General features: G+C 43.6%; 1 protein-coding gene across 5 annotated transcripts in view; it reads left to right on the top strand.

The window, feature by feature from the left end:
• Window positions 1-14426, top strand: part of LOC137383332 (trinucleotide repeat-containing gene 6A protein-like) — a 193173-nt gene that overhangs the window by 93812 nt on the left and 84935 nt on the right. The gene's annotated exons all lie outside the window — the stretch shown is intronic.

Consider the following 14426-nt stretch of genomic DNA (forward strand, 5'->3'; position numbering starts at 1 on the left):
CAGCCAGCTTGCTTCGCCTCCTGGTGCATCTGTCGTGTTTTATGTTTGGTACAGCATCAACAGACTTGCATGTTTCTCTGAAGTGTCTTTTCTGATGGGGCTCAGGAGCAGCTTTAAAAGCTTTTCCAATTGTACATGCACCTAATGAGTAATATCAGAGCTCATGTAGACTTGACTGCCAGGGATCCTCATTAAGCATCTGTAGGGGAATAGCATTAGGTTATTTTTAAAACTCAATGTGTCTGCATTACAAGGTCAGTCTGGGCTGGGAACAGTGCTGTTTTCTCTCTGTGGAGTCTTACTAAATGCTAATATTGTGATCAGACATCTGTTGCACTGTTAAATGATGCACTTGTCATTTTGAAAGCATTTTTGGGGCTGTTTTGAGGAGCTCTCCACTCGCGCGCTTGTGCACGCGCGCCTTCTGCCATAGGCCATTCACAGCCAGGATGATGGGCAGGTAGCTGCTCCCATGCCTTTGATGCTATTGTCCCCTATCAGACTAAGTGGGTGCTGGAGTTGTTGAGGGTGAGGGTCTCCCTGCACCTCTTCCTTTTAATTCATGTTCTGGTTATCTCGGCTGAGACCAGGACACCACAGTGATGAGAATCAGTGGCAAAATCCACAGCCCTCAATAGAATTGCCCACACTTTTCACTGATGTAGTGCGTTGGGAGGAAGAGTTATTACATTTAAATCAATGTTCCTAGTAATCTGCAGATATCTCAAGTTACTGACATTAACAGATCTTGGGGTTCTGATTTACGATTTATCCAACAATAGTGCACTAGCGCTAACATACCTTTCAGGGCTTCCAGCTTGCAGCAGAAGAGAGAAATTTAGGTGCGCAAAGGACTGAGTTGCCTGGGCTTCAAGGACCAGGTTGGCAAGGGGCTGTAGTTTGGGCATCCAGCTCGACTACATGATGCAACAGAAACTGAACTAACTCCTGGCCCCCGACTATTCTTTTTGAAGGTGCAGTTAGCTTTCTGTGATCAGAATTTATTTTTAATTTATGATTTTACTTCTACACGAAGGACCTTTAATACTATTTTTGGGTAGGTATTTGATACTCTGTAATCTTTTTCCATATAATCTTGAGATTAATCTATAGCTTTTCTGCAATCTCAATTCTAGGTTGTTTCTGGAGAAACTGTGTGGAAAACTTTAGCTTGTGTCATTCCCTTATGAGGTAAAGTCTCCATTTAAGAGAAAACTGCAAAATTTGGAACTGTACGGTATCTGAAGGTTATGGTTCTGATTGACCAGTGCACTTCCAGTTTTCCAGTGGCCACTATTTCTCTCAAATTCTGTAATTGAGTCACTGCAGTGACTCAATCAATGAGCAAAGAAGGATCCAAGAGTCAGAGTTACCAAGTGTACATAATTTTATGGTATTCTAAATTAGAGGTCCAACCTCACTTTGTTTAGATTTACAAATAAAACCTATTTGCTCTTTACTACGCCAGAGTGACATCATAACGTCTTTATTGAATTAGTAAATTGTAATTTTCCGAAGATAATTATTTGATCCACTTGCTTTGATTTGTATGTTTAAGGGGGCATTAATCTGTGTGCTGTGTAGGAGGCTGTGGCTGGTGTTTTGTAGTGAGGGCTTACTTTAATTATATTCACTATTGGGCAGTCCTCCATGTGGATTTTGCAACAGATGTTCCCACCTGTAAAGGGGATTTCAATGTGTGAACATGCCAGTTCAGTAATTTTAGAACTTGATAGCCCAATATGTGTTGTGTTGGAAATAAAAACAAGAAATGCTGGAAATACTCGGCAGGTCTGGCAGCATCTGTGGAGAGAGAAGCAGAGTTAACGCTTCAGGTCAGTGATCCTTCCAGTGTTGGGCTGGTTCATAGAAAAGCTTGGTCTAGATTAGCAGTGGTCAGCCTGCTTAGTGCAGCAGTGTTCTTGTGAAGAAAGACTGAGTGAGTGTTATTTTCTATATTTATTTATTCATTCTATTTCTATAACTTTTTTACAGTAATACTTCACAGTAATTATCTTCTGCATGGAAAGTGTACTTAATCTGACTTTCCTGTGAGGATTTGACAATTTGATCGCAGGTTTGGATGGAATTAGAGCAACCGTGTGTTGGCATATGGCTAAAGCCATGGGAATTTGTCCCTAGTAATCACCAGTAAGCTTTCTGTGTCCTGTCTCTCTACAACCAAAGTGGGCTTAGCTATACAGCTGATGCATTGTAAGATGAATATCCTCAGTCTGAAACCATCCCAGCCATCACCATGGGGGAAATAACCCATTCAAACATCACACTAAAAGGCAGAAAAGTTTTTAACGTTACCTGCAGTAGGGTAATGGTATGCTGGGTGGAGAGGGGATGGAGTGTCAAGACTGCCTTGGAATCATCTTGATTATTTTGGTTTTGAAAAGCACCACATTTTTAAAATGGAGACCTGCTAAGCACAGAGGTCGCCAACTTTGTTTGCAAGGTGGGTTTTGTGTTTGGGGGAAGAGAAGGAAAGAGATAAAATGGCATGGATACAATGTAGAATCCAGTTAAAATGTTCCATTGTTTTCAATTAGCTATGGTGTGTGGATTGTCTGTCTTCAGCTGCTGTGAGTGTAGAACTTGCAGTAGGTTACCTCACCCTAGTTAATACCAACATAAAGGGAACTAGTTACGCAAGCCAGCAGAGTCTTGTAAAGATCAGAATATGGAGGTTTACGGTCTATTCGGACTTCCATACAGCCAGTGTGAGTAATGAGCAATAAGTGGCAAATTCTATGAGATCCTTTCATTATAATCACAGTCTGTATTTTCAGTGAGATACTGGGTCCTGTTACCCATCCTTGCCCCTAAGTTGAATTCCTGTCTGTATACTCTGCTGTACGGCAGGTTCACAGTTTAGTAGTTAACCTTGGAAGAAAGAAAAGATATTCTCTCCACGCTGCAGTGAAAGATCCTGGAACCCAGTATCAGATTTCGCAGTCCAGCTATGAGAAATTGGCTAGGCAAAAACCTGACTGGTGTCCATGGAGATGCTGGCAATTGCCAGCAATTCACTCTGATTCTTATTTTTACTTTGCATATATTTAACCTTTTTGAGGCCTGCACCAAAATCCAGTATTAAATGAGGGTTAGAATAAGTAAGTTGGAAGGAGGCTCATGTGGTGCATAAACACTGGCATAGGTCAGTTGGTTCAAATGGCCTGCTTCTAAGAACATAACATGAGTCGGCCGTTCAGCTTACTTCGCCATTCAATAAGATTATGGTTGATCTACTTCAACTACACCTTCCCGCACTATCCCCATATCCCTTGATTCCCTTAGTATCCAAAAATCTGTCGATTTCCAATCTGATCATAGTTAACATCGGAGCATCCACAGCTCTCTGCGCTAGAGAATTCTAAAGGTTTGCAATGCTTTTGAGTGAAGAAATTTCTCCTCATCTCAGTATCAAGTAACCAGCCCCATATTATTATGTGGCTCCTAGTTCTAGACTCACCAGCCAGGGGAAACATCCTTCCAGCATCTACTCTGTCAGAACCCTTCAAAATTTTATATGATTAAATGCGATCACCCCTCACTCTTCTAAGCTCCAGGGAATATAGGCCTAGTTTACTGAATCTCTCCTCCTTGGACAATCCCCAAATCCCAGGCATCAGTCTAGTGAACCTTCATTGCACTCAGTCTATGGCAAGTATATCCTCCATTAGGTAAGGAGACCAAAACAGTACACAGTACTCCAGGTGTGGTCCCAGCAAGGCCCTATACAGTTGCTGTCAGACTTCTTTGTTCTTACAGAATCATAGAACGTTTATGGCACAGAAGGAGGCCACTTGGCCCATCATGTCTGTGCCAGCCGAAAAGCATTCCACCCATTCTAATTCCACCTTCCGGCATTTGCTCTGTAGCCCTGCAGATTATGGCACTTGAGGTGCATATCCAGACTTGTTTTGAATGAGTTGAGGGTTTCTTCCTCAACTTACCCTTTCAGGCAGTGAACTCCAGGGTGAAAAAACGTTTCTTCATCTCCCCTCTAATCTTTTGATATACTCTAAACCCTTTGCAATAAAGGCTAACATACCATTTGTTTTCCGAATTACTTGCTGTCCCTGCATGTAAACCTTCTGTGATGCGTATACAAGGACATAGAGATCCCTCAGAATATCAACATTTCCTAGTTTCTCGCCATTTTAAAAAATACTATAAAGTTGATAACTTCACTTCTTCACATCCTATTTCATTTGACACATTATTACCCGCTCACTTAACCTGTTTATTATCTCTTGGCAGGTTCTTTGTGTTCTCATGGCTTGCTTTTCCACCTAGCTTTGTATTATCAGCCAACTTGAATAAATTACACACTATCCCTTCATCTAAGCCATTAATATAGATTGTAAATACCTAAGGCCCACTCACTGATCCTTGCAGTACCCCATTATTTACATGATTTGTTTATTCCTACTTTTTGTCCATTAACCAATCTTCAATCCATGCTAATATATTATCCCCAATCCCATAAGCCCTAACTTTGTGTAACAGCCTCTTGTGTTTGGCACTTTATCGAATGCTTTTTGAAAATCCAAGTAACAGCATTCACTGACTTTCCCCCTTATCCGCCCTAGTTATAACCACATTTAAATGCCCCGTTATTGCATCCTTAATAATAGATTCCAGCTCTTTCCCCATGTCGTCGTTTGCTGTATTTTAAAATCCTCCCAATCCCCAGGCTTAGTACTCTTTGGCAACATTGTAACCTTCTTCCTGTGATCTAATACCATTTTCACTTGTGGCCATGGATGGACCACATTTTCCTGTGAGGTTTTTATTTCTTATGGAAATATATAATCTTTGCAAATTATTAACTAATTCTTTCAAATCTTTGCCATTGCTTCTCTGCCATCATGCCTTTAATGGAGTTTCCCAATCTACCGTAGCAACTCATCCCTTATAGCTATGCAGTTTGCTTTGAGATGTAAGACCTGAGTTTTGAACTTAACCAGAGCACACTCGAACTGAATATAAACTATCATTTCATATATATTCTTCCCCAGAGTCTAGAGGCCTGCTCAGGTCGGGTAAAAGGAACCCGACCGAACAACAGTGGGCCCGGGCCCGACCCGACCATCCGTTTACTTAACTTCCTGACACTGAAACTGCAGCGCATGCGTGATGATGTCATAGTGACGTCACTCACTCACTGCGCAGACTCTGTTTTATCCCAGACTCCCAGATCAGGTAAGTGTTTTTGAATTTCAGTACTTACCAGTAGAGCACTTAAAGTGTGTGTCCGACCCGACCCTGAAAGCCGGACCCTGAAGGTGGGCCGAACCCGGCGCATGTCGTCTGGTTTGGGTCGGGTAGCAGGCCTCTACCAGAGGCTCCTTTACTACAAAGTTGTTATTTAACCCTGTCTTTCATTCCACAAAACTAGATCTGATGAAAGGTCTTACAGACCTGAAACGTTAACTTTTTCTCTCCACAGATGCTGCCTGACCTGAATATTTCCAGTATTTTCTGTTTTTGTTTCAGATTTCCAGTATCCCAGCAGTATTTTGCTTTTGTAGATCTAAAATAACCTGTTCCCTAGTTGGTTACTTGACATACTGATCGAGAAAACTGTCCCCAATGCATTCCATGAACTTGCCCCCACACTATTAATGTAAATTTGGTTTGCCCAGTCTATATGAAGGCTAAAATCCCTCATGATTACTGCATTATCTTTGTTACATGCGCCTCGAATTTTCTGATGTGTATATACCCTGCCTGACACTGCAACTACTGTTAGGGGCCTATAAACTACCTCCACCATTGTTTTCTGCCCTTTGTTTTTTTTTCTTAGCTCTACCCAAACTGATCCCACATTTTGATTTTCTGAGCTAAGATCCTTTCTCTCCATGTCTTTATTCCATCATTTATTATCATGGCAGCCTCTCTTCCTTTTACATTTTGCCTGTACCTTCTAAAGGTCAAGTATCCTGGAATATTTTATTCCCAACCTCCTTCACTCTGCAACCACGTCTCCATAATGTCTATTGGATCAAACCCATTTATTTCTGTCTGCTATTTTACCTATTTTGTTGTGAATGCTTCACAAATCCAGTATAGTGCCTTTAGCTTCAGTTTTTTTTTCTCTCTTCCCTGATAGCCCAGTCACTAATGTCCCATTACCTTTGTTAAGCTCTCTGTCTCTTCCTGACCCACTGTGCTGATATTTACCCAAATCGCTCCTCTGCTCTACATCCTCTATTCCTCATTGCTTTCACCCTTTCCTTAATCCACCTTTCTGTTAATTCTGTGTAATCAGTTAATTAAGTTTTGTGCACTTAAGTTCCATCATCAGAATGCACAGAACAGTATTTACCGTTTAAAAAAAATTCATTCATGGGATGTGGGCGTCGCTGGCTAGGCCAGCATTTATTCCCCATCCCTAATTGCCCTGGAGAAGGTGGTGGTGAGCTGCCTCCTTGAACCACTGCAGTCCATGTGAGGTATGTACACCCACAGTGCTGTCAGGAAGGGAGCTCCAGGATTTTGACCCAGTGACAGTGAAGGAACGGCAATATAGTTCCAAGTCAGGATGGTGAGAGACTTGCAGGGGAACTTGAGGGTGGTGGTGTTTCCATGCATTTGCTGCCCTTGTCCTTTTGGTTGGTGGAGGTCGCGGGTTTGGAAGGTGCTATCTAAGGAGCCTTGGTGCGTTGCTGCAGTGCATCTTGTTGATGGTACACACTGCTGCCACTGTACATCGGTGGTGGAGGGAGTGAATGTTTGTGGGTGGGGTGCCAATCAAGCGGGCTGCTTTGTCCTGGATGGTGTCGAGCTTCTTGAGTGTTGTTGGAGCAGCACCCATCCAATCAAGTGGAGAGTATTCCATCTCACTCCTGACTTGTGCCTTGTAGATGGTGGACAGGCTTTGGGGATTCAGGATGCGAGTTACTCGCCGCAGGATTCCTAGCCTCTGACCTGCTCTTGTAGCCACGGTGTTTATATGGTTACTCCAGTTCAGTTTCTGGTCAATGGTAGCCCCTAGGATGTTGATAGTGGGGGATTCAGCGATGGTAATGCCATTGAATGTCAAGGGGAGATGGTTAGATTCTTTCTTCTTGGAGATGGTCATTGCCCGGCACTTGTGTGGCACAAATGTTACTTGCCACTTATCAGCCCAAGCCTGGATATTGTCCAGGTCTTGCTGCATTTCTACACTGACTGCTTCAGTTTCTGAGTTGTCGCAAAGTGCTGAACATTGTGCAATCATCAGTGAACATCCCCACTTCTGACCTTATGATTGAAGGAAGGTCATTGATGAAGCAGCTGAAGATGAGTGGGCCTAGGACACTACCCTGAGGAACTCCTGCAGTGATGTCCTGGAGCTGAGATGATTGACCTCCAACAACCACAACCATCTACCTTTGCGCTAGGTATGACTCCAACCAGCAGAGAGTTTTCCCACTGATTCCCATTGACTTCAGTTTTGCTAGGGCTCCTTGATGATGTACTCTGTCAAATGCTGACTTGATGTCAAGGGCAGTCGCTCTCACCTCGCCTCTGGCGTTCAATTCTTTTGTCCATGTTTGAACCAAGGATGTAATCAGGTCAGGAGCTGAGTGACTCTGGCTCTGACAGAGCGTCACTGAGCAGGTTATTGCTAAGCAAGTGCTTCTTGATGGCACTGTTGATGACACCTTCCATCACTTTACTGATGATTGAGAGTAGATTGGGGCGGTAATTGGCTGGGTTGGACTTGTCCTGCTTTTTGTGTACAGGACATACCTGGGCAATTTTCCACCTGGCTGGGTAGATGCCAGTGTTGTAGCTGTACTGAAACAGCTTGGCTAGGGGCGTGGCAAGTTCTGGAGCACGGGTTTTCAGTACTATTGCTGGAATATTGTCAGGGCCCATAGCCTTTGCAGTATCCAGTGCCTTTACTCGTTTCTTGATATCACGCGGAGTAAATCGAATTGGCTGAAGTTTGGCATCTGTGATGCTGGGGATTTCAGGAGGAGGCTGAGATGGATCATCAACTCAGCACTTCTGACTGAACGTTGCAAATGCTTCAGCCTTATCTTTCACACTGATGTGCTGGGCTCCCCCATCATTGAGGATGGGGATAGTTGTTTAATTGTCCACCACCATTCATGGCTGGATGTGGCAGGACTGCAGAGCTTAGATCCGATCCGTTCGTTATAGGATTGCTTAGCTCTATCGCGTGCTGCTTACGCAGTTTGGCATGCAAGTAAATCCTGTGTTGTAGCTTCTCCAGGTTGGCACCTCATTTTGAAATATGCCTGGTGCTGCTCCTGGCATGCCTTCCTGCACTCTTCATTGAACCAGGGTTGGTCTCCTGGCTTGATGGTAATGGTAGAGTGGGGGATATGCCGGGCCATGAGGTTACAGATTGTGGTTGAGTACAATTCTGCTGCTGCTGATGGCCCACAGCGCCTCATGGATGCCAAGTTTTGCATTGCTAGATCTTTTCGAAATCTATCTCATTTAGCACAGTGGTAGTGTCATACAACTTGATGGAGGGTATCCTCAATGTCAAGGTGGGACTTCGTCTCCACAAGGACTGTGCGGTGGTCACTCCTACCAATACTGTCATGGACAGATGCATCTGCGGCAGGCAGATTGGTGAGGACGAGGTCAAGCATGATTTTCCCTCGTGTTGGTTCCCTCCTCACCTGCCGCATACCCAGTCTAGCAGCTATGTCCTTTAGGACTCTGCCAACTAGGTCAGTAGTGTTGCTTCCAAGCCACTCTTGGTGATGGACATTGAAGTCCCCCACCCAGAGTACATTGTGTCCTTGCCACCCTCAGTGCTGCATCCAAGTGGTGTTCAACCTGGAGGAGTACTGACTCATCAGCTGAGGGAGGGTGGTAGGTGGTAATCAGTAGGAGGTTTCCTTGCCCACTTGACTTGATGCCATGAGACTTCATGGGTCCAGAGTCGATGTTGAGGACTCTAAGGGCAACTCCCTCCCGACTGTATACCACTGTGCAGCTACCTCTGCTGGGTTTGTCCTGCCGGTGCGACAGGGCATAGCTGGGGATGGTGATGGCTGTGTGTGGGACATTGTTTGCAAGGTATGATTTGGTGAGTATGACTATGTCAGGCTGTTGCTTGACTAGTCTGTGGGACAGCACTTCCAACTTTGGCACAAGCCCCCAGATGTTAGTAAGGAGGACTTTGCAGGGTCGACAGGACTGGGTTTGTCATTGTCGTTTCCAGTGTCTAGGTCGATGCTGGGTGGTCCGTCTGATTTCATTCTTTTTTTATTGACGTCGTAGCAGTTAGGCCATTTCACCGCATGCAAGAGTCAACCACATTAATGTCGGTCTGGAGTCAAATGTGGGCCAGACCAGGTAAGGACAGCAGATTTCCTTCCCTAAAGGACATTAGTGAACCAGATGGCCTTTTACAACAATCGACAGTGGTTTCATGGCCATCATTAGACGAGCTTTAAATTCCAGAATTATTAATTGAATACAAATTCCACCTTCTGCCGTGCTGGGAGTCGCACCTACGTCCTCAGAGCTAAATAAACAGGAACTCTGTACAGTTAAGCTGCCAGTAACCCTTATCCCACAAAATATACTGTACACTTGCATGCTGTATAATCCTAAGCCTGTTGAATAAACAGTAATGCAAAGAAAAATTGGCAGTTTAAACAAAGTATTTCGTGCAAATAATTAGAATATGGAATCTATTACAAAGGAGTAATGAAGCTGATATTCATGGTTCCTTTCCTTCAGGTACTGGACCCTTGCCTTCAAATCTGCCGCCATCACCCCCTTCCTCAAAAAATTACCCTTGAGTCATAGTCATAGCACTGAAACAGGCCCTTCGGCCCACTGAGTCTGTGCCAACCAACAACCACCCATTTATACTAATCCTACATTAATCCCATATTCCCTACCATTCTCCTACCACCTGCCGACACTAGGGGCAATTTACAATGGCCAATTTACCTATCAACCTGCAAGTCTTTGGCTGTGGGAGGAAATCGGAGCACCCAGCGGAAACCCATGCGGTCACAGGGAGAACTTGCAAACTCCGCGCAGGCAGTACCCAGAACCGAACCCGGGTCACTGGAGCTGTGAGGCTGCGGTGCTAACCACTGTGCCGCCCTATGTGTCTTTGCAAACTATTGCCCCATCTCCAATTTTCCTATCATCTCAAATGCTTAAACGTGTTGACTCCCAAATTCATGCCCATCTTTCCTGAAATTCCGTGTTTGAATCCCTCCAATCAGGTCCCCCTGCCACAGTGCTGAATAGGCCATTATCATACATGATATTCTGTGTTTGAAACTATCTGACCTCATCCTTTTCGCTCTGTCTGGGGCTGTTGACACAGTTGACCACACCATCCTCCTCCATTGCCTCTCCTGCATCGTCCAGCTGGGTGGAACTGCCCTTGCCTGATTCCTTTCTTATCTATTGAATCGTAGCCAGAGAATCACTTGCAATGACTTCTCTTCTCACTCCTGCATTGTTACCTCTCGTCTCATCTGTGTCTCATCTACATATTGCTCCTTGGTGCTATTATCTGAAAATACATGCATACTGATGACAGGCTGCTCTATCTCACCATGACCTCTCTTGATCCCACCATGCACTCATATTTGCCATGCTGCTTGTTCAACATCCAACATTGGATGAACAGAAATTTCCCCTCCAACTAAATATTGGGAAGATTAAAGCCATTGTTTGTGTTCCCTGTCGCAAGCTCCATTCTCTGATAACTGTTTCCATCCCTGGCAGCTATTTAAAGCTGAGCCGGACTGTTTGCAACCTTGTTGGTGTGCTTGAGCTTGAGTTTTGGACCACTTACATGTTGCATCACTAAGGTTGCCTATTTCCACCGCTGTCACGTCATCCGACTCTGACCCTGCTTCAGCTCATCTGCTGAAACCCTTGTCTATGCCTTTGACTGTTCCAATACTCCCCTGACTGGCCTTCCATCTTTGACTTTATGTAGACTTGTGTTCATCCAAGACTGCTGCCCGTATGTTAGCTCGCGCCAAATCTCATTCACCTAACACCCCTGTGCTTGCTGAACTATAGTGGCTCCCGGTCCAACAGTGCCTCAATTTTAAAATCCTCATCTTTGTTTTCAAATCCCTCTGTGACCTCGCCCTTTTCTATCTCTGCAACCTTCTCCAGCCCTACAAGTGTTCGAGATCTCTGCGCATCCCAGATTTTAATCACTGCACCATTGACTGTCATGCTTTCAACTGCCTCGGCATCAAGATCTGCAGATCCCTTCCAAAAACCCCTCTGCCTTTGTCTCCTTTCAGATGCTTCTCAAAACCTATTTCTTTGATCAAGCTTTTGGTTAACTGTCCTGATACCTTCTGTGGTTGGCTGTCAAAAAAAAATTAACACTCCTGTTAAGCACCTTGGGGCGTTTTGCTGTGTTAAGGGGGCTATATAAATGCAGTTTATAGTTCTTGTTGAAACTGAATCAATGACAGCTTTTAAGAAAGAATTGGGTAAATGTTTGTAGAGGAAAAATATTAAAGGGTTTTGGAAAGAAGATGAAAATAGGATCAAAGTGGAGAAAGCTTTTACATAGTGGGCCAGTGGCCACATTCTGTGCTAAAATTTCTGAACAAGAGGAAATGTTAATTGGTGAGCATTGGATAGGTTTTCAAATAGAAACAAGCTGTCCAAATTGCTGGGTGACTTCAATTACTAGGTTAGCTGCTCTCAACACCTTTTTTCTTTTCTTTGGTTCCCTTTTCCTAACTGTTTGAAATGATCGGCATTTATGTAATCCTTTTTAAAAAAAAAAAATCAGCATGTTGACAGTGTTTTGATAAATTCCAATTGGATTGTATACTTTAATTGAGCTGGCACCAGACTTGGTAAACAGAAAGCAGCTAATACAGTTTGTAATGAATTAAATATAAGTTTTACAGAGTAACTGAGTATATTTAGCAAGGCATTCATCGGATCTTGCATTACACTTGACTACAGCCTGTGTGATAGGAACACTACCCTAGCAACTCACAAGCAGCTTGCTTCACTTGAGCTCATGGCAGACAAACAGCCTCATTTGTCCTTGATTTCTCCTTGGTAGCCAATTTCCGCACTCTGCTCACCCTGTGGCATGAAAAGAATAAAAGTGCAAGGCACTGTGGCTGGAATTTTCTTTTCTGCTCTTATGCAAAATAATTCAACAAACATTGCTTTTTCATTGTGGATTTTAAAACAAATGAATCAACTTAAGTTAAGTTTCTAACAAAAGGACGAGAAGGTGCATAGTCCTGACTTCGCCTGGAGCTCTGATGCTGAGGCCGTGTGCTCGCTGTGAGATTTGGCTGCATTTTCCCCAGCAGCCATTTCTTGAATGTTTGTAGCAAAGCTTGCGCAGTGCTGCTCTGTGCTGTGCTTCTGTTGGCTGCATTTCAATATTGACTAGTGTGCACCGATGGCAGGGGCTTCAATTCACCTCCCAGTAAAAAGGGATTTGCGTAATTATCACTAAGACGATGCTAGACTGCATGACATTACGTGCCTTGTTAATCATTTAGTTTTGCTGTTAAACTAAGATTTAGGTTTTAAAATGTTGCTGCTTGGGTAGTGCATGATTTTAGTTTTGCATGTGGCATGAGAGACTGCTCAGACTAACCTTGGCAGAGGGACAAAATCAGCTCCAGGGGAGGCTTTGGCAGCCATGTTGTAGAGAAATTTGAAGCTGCACAGTCCAGCTGAGGGAGGAATGAGCTTTAATTCAGCATTGCTTTCTGGAAGGAACGGGATCTAAGAGAGCAAGGTGTTTCTAGATTGAATGTTTGCTTTAATCTCCTGTGGTTGCCCACGTGCCAGTTAAGCTTGTGGGAATATATTCTGATTATTTCTCCTTTGTGTATCTGCGAAATGGCAACAGCTGCATCATGTGTCCTGCCGAATGCAATCTATCGAAGGCATGTTTTCTTTATTCTTCGCATGTAATTTCATTGTCAGAATGGCCACTCCGTTGATATTACTGGCACCATGGTAGTATTCATGCTGGACATAGTGGTATTAAAAGATCAGTTGCTTATCCTGCAGGCTAATGTTACAAAAAGGTGTTTTGCTAGTTAGAGTTCGTAAAATTAAATAGAGAAGTTAGAAAAGTTGACTTTGTGCTAGCTGTCTCTGACTTAATGACTAGTCTCTACATTCTCCACCACCAGTTATCTGTTGGCAAACAATTAGGTGCTTAATCAAATACTTGGACAAGGCTACAGTGTGAAATTGAGATTCTCAGCACCTACACAGTGTGATGCACATGTTCCATAATTTGTTTAATGACCAACAGATGGTTTAGATTAGTTTGTACTGGCTGGCGAAGGTACCTTTGCCACAGGGGAGAAGGAAAAGCAACAAGTTCAAAATCAGGAATGCAAAACACTCTATTTGTTACCAGTTACTTGTGTTGCATAAGGAGGGGATGATAGGAAAGATGATTATAAGTGTCCCCTCATTTACCAAGTAAAAGTTCTCATTCAACAAACTTAATTTAGTTTTATTCTGCGTATTGTTTGTCTATATTTTTAATGTTTGTGCTGATTTGAAAACTCATGCATCCCTTTCATCTAAATATTTTGTGCTGTGCACATATTTGTTCCCTTCCTGAGGATGCAATTTTATATTCCCAACTTTTCCTCCTGTTTCTCCTAAAATTGTTGACAATTGGCTTGGCATAGTTCCAACAGTGGCCAGCACAGTAAGTCTAGTCAGTGAACCATTTGAGTACAAGGGTAGGAATCACAACGAGCTTGTTCCTGCCTACGCACATGCATTTTCTAATTTTGGTTACTGGACAGTGAGTGGAAACTGTTGCTGATTTACTTTGTTTTCCTCTTTTCACCCTGCTGCCAACCCCCCTACCCCCACCCCGCCAGTTCCCACTTAGCCTGAGAAAATTAAGACCAGCTTTACTGCCCTGCCCCCCTCTATACCCTGCGACAGATTTTTAAAATTCATTCATTGATGTGGGCGCCACTGGCAAGGCCAGTATTTATTCGTCTTGAGAAGTTAGTTTTAAGCTGCCGTCTTGAAAGCCCTGCAGTCCGTATGGTGAAGGCACTCTACGGTGCTGTTAGGTAGGCGGTTCGAGGGATTTGCCAGGCCATTTCAAAGGGCAGTTAAGCATCAGCTCATTGCTGTGGGTCTGGAATCACACACAGGCCAGACCAGGTAAGGATGGCACATTTCATTCTCTGAAGAAAATGGGTGACCCAGATGGTTTTTTACAACAATTCAGTAGCCTCATGGTCACCCTTACTGATCCTAGCTTTTTATTCCAGATTTATTTAACTGAAGTTAAATTCTCCAGCTTCCATGGTAGGATTTGAACCTGTCCAGATCTTGTCCAGGCGTCTGTATTACCAGTTCAGTAACAAACCACTATGCTACCACATTCTCCACTAACTTAGCAGTCCAAGAAATATTCT

The sequence above is a fragment of the Heterodontus francisci genome, chromosome 24, assembly GCF_036365525.1.
Source record: "Heterodontus francisci isolate sHetFra1 chromosome 24, sHetFra1.hap1, whole genome shotgun sequence".
Classification (NCBI taxonomy): domain Eukaryota; kingdom Metazoa; phylum Chordata; class Chondrichthyes; order Heterodontiformes; family Heterodontidae; genus Heterodontus; species Heterodontus francisci.